We start from the raw sequence: 6,000 nt of genomic DNA, 5'->3' as shown, positions 1-6,000 counted from the left end.
TCTTAAAAGAATCAGCTTGCATATCGGCCTGATGTGGAGACGTCACAATCTCTTCAGCCTGCTCCTGGACATTTGTTTGTGAACATAATTTGTAGAGCAACTTTGGGAGTGAGTATTTTAGTTTTTTAAATTATTTCTGGCACCCGGATTTGCAGGAGAGGATGGACAGGGTCCAAAGTCCATGTCCTTTTAAACCTACTCTTCTTACTTTCTATAAATTCACTTCCCTAAAGTGTCACATCACTTCATTCTCATCGGCAACACCGATACATGTATTTCATAATCATTTCTACTTTTCCATCATTGTAAAAACAGAAAATATTTAACAACTTTCTTGTTGTAAATTAAACATTTATTTATTGATTTGTTACAGAAAATCCTTTTTCTCCCCCAAACAATCTTGGACCTGAGTCACTAAATCAAACACCAACAAAACTCCAGTGTCTTCCCCTGTGAATTTCCTAATGTCCAGCAGAGGGCAGCAGCATAAAAAGGGGAAAATGCTGTTCTCCACTCGGAGGCTCCTGAGGTGTTTGTGATGGGATGGATACTGCAGAACTTGGTAGGAAAAGAAAACTGGGGCAAACTGGTAAATCACAAACCAATACCATTTATCCTGTCCCTTTTCCTTGTAACATTTGGAAAGTGGGGAAGTCCAATTCATTACCTGAAAAGTCTCACTGAAATGACTCAACCCACAGGCAGAGCGGAAGTTGGGGCCAGCAGGTTTTTCTTTCCTAATGTTGTACATCCCCACCAAGTCCCCAGATGCCTCAGATAGGCACGAAAGGGTCCCTTCCCATGGCCCCTGTTCCTTCCTCTTCCTTCAAGGGTGCTTTGGACTCGGGACTTTTCTGCTGGATCCCAAAGTCCAGCTGGATCCCTCCCAGCTCAGGCCCTGCTTGCAAGTCAAAGTTTTTCCTTCAGCAGAAGTAGGGAGAGGGTGGCAATGTGGGTGCTGCCCCAGGTAACACATATATAAGGTGAACTTCCCTTCACATAGCTGAGACAGACCTATTGGGTCAGAGCCCTGCGTTTTGCTAAAATCTGTGTTAAGAGTGCAGCTCATTTTATTCCCTGGGAAGGGAGGAAGGAGCAGGGGGAGGAAAACCTAACTTGTTACTTGATTGTGTCAAAATACAAAGCAATTCCTTGGCAAAGAGATGGCTGTCCTCCATGGATGGGTCGGAGCTCAAGTTGAGTCTTAAAGGATGGACAGGAGGATGGCCAGCAAAGGTTTGGGGGAAGCTGGACCACAGATACACAGTGGTGCCAGGCGGCCAACCAAGCAGGAGCATGGCTGCCACTGGCAAGGTTGCTGGAGCTCACCTCGGAGGCCTAGAGGAATAATTCTTAACCTTGACCTGCAGGAAACAGATTTCTTTCTGTATAGAGGGATGATTGATAAAAGGTGAATTTATCTACCCATCTAACTGTCCATCCATCCATCCATCCATCTATCCATCCATCCTTCACTTATCTAACTATCCATCCATCTGTCATGTATCTGTTTATCAATTATCTGGGCCCCTTTATATAATTACACTTGGAGCCCTATTTACCTCCTGGATTTCTCATATACAAGAGCCAATATAGTCAACACATGCTATAGGTAAATTTAAGTAGGATTTCTATTAGTACAGATGATAGAGTCCTGATTGAAATAATTGCACATTAGACTATTTACATTCTGTTCTATTTCTGTAATTTATAGTCTTCGGTAATTTTATCTATAGCAATCTTGTCTCCTCTATTAGATAATAAGTTCTTAAGACCTGGTACAAATCTTTAAGTTTTTAATTGTATATAATATACATATAAGGAAGTGTATACCAGGGGTGCCAAAAAATGTATACAAGTGGACACTTTTGTCAACGTTGCTCAAGCAGTAGTTCGCCGTAATCAGAAGGGTGTGGACACTGATGGGAACCATTTTGAGCACCTCTTGTAATTGCAGAAGTCACATGTGACTTGTATCCATCTTTTGTTATAGGTATATATTATTACAATTTTAATATAGTTTTTTCCTTTTTTAAAATGTGTATACATTTTTTGGCACCCTCTCATATGTGTGTGTGTGTGTGTGTTTATATATATATATAGTAATATATACTATAATATAAATTACATTATATATATGCAATATATAGTGTGTCTTGATGAATTTTCACCGACTGACCATGCTTGTGTCACCAGCACCCCGATCAAGGCACAGAAGACCGCATCCCAGAAGCCATCTCAGCTCAGTTCGAGGCCCTGCCCACCACCTCTCTATCCACAACGGTAACCACTGTCCTGATACCTAACAGCGTGTTGTCATTTTTCTGGGTGTTGTACTTCATATACACTGAATCCTGTACTTTTGTCTCTGGCTTCTTTCTCTCAAAGTCATGTTTATGACACTCTCCGTAGAGTATTTGGTTGTAGTTTGTTCTTTATCGTTGCTGTGGAGTTATTATTTGTGTGAATATGCCATAAATTATCCATTCTACTCTTGTTGGGCATTTGGATAGTTTCCAGTTTCAGGTTCTTATGCAAAGAATATTAGGGATATTCTAGAACATGTCATTTAGTGACTACTGCAATGCATTTCTTCTGGATAGTTTTATCTACCAGTGGCTTTGCTGGGTCACATACATCAACTTTATCAGACATTCCCTGATAAAGTGGTTGGATAGATTTGCCCTCCTACCAGCAGACTGAGAGATTTCCAACGGCTCCATGTTGTTGTCAGTCCTTGGTGTTTTCTGGAGAACTGCTACACTTTATTCTTATTAATTACTGTGTATTTCTTTGTTTAGTTTTATTAGACGTAACAACTGATTTACAAAATAGCATTCCTGAAAATAAGTTGAGTCCGTGGGAACAGTGGACCACTGACGGTCAGTTAGCAATATAAGGGCGGGAACAACTTTGTCCATCATCAGGACCCCGAGGTAGGTGACCGGACAGTGGCTTCATCGGGGCCAATGTTACCACAGCCATTTCTTGAGCTTCAGGGAACATCCTCCTTTTGACACTCAGATTTCTGGACAGAAATCGTATTACATTGATGCTGCTAAGGCTTCCGAACTCTGTTGTAGTCAGGTGATTGGATTCCCTGGATGGAGTCCAGTTCTAGGACTGGCAGAGGCAGAGCCCATGTGGGAAATCTGGCCTGGGGCTGGCCTCGGAGGGAAGAGCTCCATTCCCATGTGCACAGTGGGGGATCTCTTCACGCCCCTTCCCACAGGTACCTAGTAACTCTAAACCCAGAGAGTTCTCTACTGTCCCCATTTTGAATCCCTTTGTCTGGGCTGCCCCCAACTATGCACTGACTTCCACTTTCTCTACTCAAAAAGCAGTTGTCATTGCTCTGTTCATTTTCCAACTTCTAAAATGCTGTTGCCATCATCTCCTCTTCCATTCTGTTTGTACACGTGGGCTTGTGCCTTTAAAGACTATTTTATATCCTTTTAGAAGACGTCAGAGAGGGAGTGGAAGTAAATCCAAGTGTCTGTTCCTTCTTTAATAAGAAGTGGAGAACTGCTTTTTTAACGAGCATATATGTTTCTATGTTTTTGACAGCCACATATCATCCCATAGTAGGAATACTTAATAAATTATTTAACCATTTGCTATTTTTGGTCACTAGGTTATTTCACACTGTTTACTACTGTCAATATCACTGAGGAGAACCATTGGATATATACACCTTTGGGCTCATTCAGAATTATTCCTAGAGAGAGACGAGCTAAGGCAACGGAAATGCCCCTTTTAAGTGTTCGGGTAGATTTTGCCAAACGGCCCCCAAGAAAGTCTGCACTCGTTTTTCTCCCATATCAGTGGTGCGGTTTCTGTTTTTCCACACTCTTTGCCAACACTTGGCATGGCTGCTAAAATCGTAAGGGTAAAAATCCTTGCCAATTCTCTAGGTGCAAATTGAGTATCTGGTTTTACTCTGCATGTCTTGATGCTCATGCTTATTGGTGCACTGAAATGACACTGTCAGTATGTGATGGAATGGAGAGTACCGTGGACTGATGCGTGCTTCTCACATACACACTTGTGCCTGCCCACCCCCGATATGTTCCCGGCCTGCTTCCATAGAAAGAGAAGAAGACACAGGACAGACAGTGATTTAGGGGATCTCAGAGGGTTACAACTTCCCTGTGACTCCTGTGACCTACTCCAGTCAGCACTGAGAACCAGCATCAATTATCCTGGGATTTGCAAACCTTTGTACAGTCCCCCATTTTGGAGATTCTGTGTCATAATTCGTGCTGAGGCCTGTGGGAGCCCCAAAGGCCCAGCTTTCACATGCAGAGAACCTACCCTCCCAATGACTGTTTAGGAGGTTCCTTTTCAGAGGTACCTTCTTGGCCTCTCTGGTGGCTTATCTGCTTCTGCCAGATTTGTACTTTTGGAAATGCCTTGATATCTTGCCATTCTCAGGATTAAAGCCTTCCAAGGCTCCCTATTGTCTGGGGCTGAAAGCCGGCTTGGCTCTCCTTAGCTTGGCATGCAAGCCCTCTGTTCTCTATTTACCCTTGCAGCCCCTGCTGACTTCCCCAAGAAACCCACCTTGCACCACTACTAATGTTCTTCTTCTTCTCCTTCTTTTCCTTCTTCTTCTTCTTTTTCTCCTTCTCCTTTTCTTTCTCTTTCTTTGTTCCTCCAAATCCTGCTCACCTCTGAATGCCTAGGATAATCAGAAGAACTCATGGACCAGTTTGGGGTACTAATAAACTCTGACCATTCTTGGGATAAGAAAATGAACAAAACGCTTCTTTAGTCTGATGTCACTGTATTCACCCAAATGTCTCTATAAAATCTATAATAATAATTTGAGTTTGCTGAGCCGTTTGCAAACTATAATTCAGTCTTAACTTTTCTGGGCCAAAATTCTTATGTGTTTTTCGCGCATTTTCCTTTTTTATTCTTAAAAGTTTGAAGGAAACTTTTATAGAGTAGCCCTAGCAAACAGGAACTAGATTTACAATCAGGCTCTTGTAATTTAAATTAAAAAAAAAATACAAAAGGTCAGTGTTTACCAAAGTGTAGTACACGTATTCCGGGATTTATGCAAGGTCATTTTAGAAGGTGTGAAAACAAACTTGAAAGCATTTATATAATGGTTATGTGTTTATTTTGCTATGTGATAGCGGCGGGGCGGGGGGGAATCCCTAGTATCAAGTTAATGATTGAATGGGTATTATTTGTGGCACAAATCGCTAGCTGTCCGTGAAATCCATCCTGTCATCTTTGGTGCACAGCCAGACCACATTTCCCAGCCTTCCTTGCAATTCCATTGGCCATGCGATTAAGTTCTTTCCAGTGGAGTGTGAGTGGAAGTGAGGAGTGCCACATCCAGGCCAGCCCCAAATCTCTGTCCTCCACGCTCCTTTCCACGCCAGCTGACTGGAATCAATACCCGTGACAACATTAGAAACCAGGAGGTAAAAATGGCAGAGCTGCCACCAGATAGGTCGGGGATCTGCAAACTCTGACCCATGTACCAAATCTAGCCCAGCACCTGTTGTTAAAGTAAAGTTTTACTGAAACAGCTATGCCCATTTGCCTAGGTGTTGTCTATGAGGCTTTTGCTACAACAGTGAAAGTGAGTAGCTGCCACAGAGACCCTATGACCTGAAAATCCTAAAATATTTACCAGCTGTCTCTTTACAGAAAAACTTTGTCAACTTCCTGGTAGATCCCTGAGTGACCATATGGAGAACAGCCACTGGGTTGATCTAAACAGCACCCCACTTCTTTGCATAAGCAAGAAGTAAACCACTGACATTCTGGGACTATTGCTATTGGAGTTTACCCTAATTTCACAATACGTGCTTACTCAGCAGGAGCTAAATTAGGCAGTTCCAGGTGACAAATGGAGATGGCCTGAACATCAGTAGTTTGTGTCATGCAGGATGACCACTTATGCCCACAGGGAGTGCAGAGCTCCCCGCACCAGGGACCCACCCCCAGGCCAAAATTTCACATAGGTGCTCTGCCCCAGTC

The sequence above is a fragment of the Rhinolophus ferrumequinum genome, chromosome 15, assembly GCF_004115265.2.
Source record: "Rhinolophus ferrumequinum isolate MPI-CBG mRhiFer1 chromosome 15, mRhiFer1_v1.p, whole genome shotgun sequence".
In the NCBI taxonomy this organism is placed as follows: Eukaryota; Metazoa; Chordata; class Mammalia; order Chiroptera; family Rhinolophidae; genus Rhinolophus; species Rhinolophus ferrumequinum.
Note: the sequence above shows the minus strand (reverse complement) of the source record.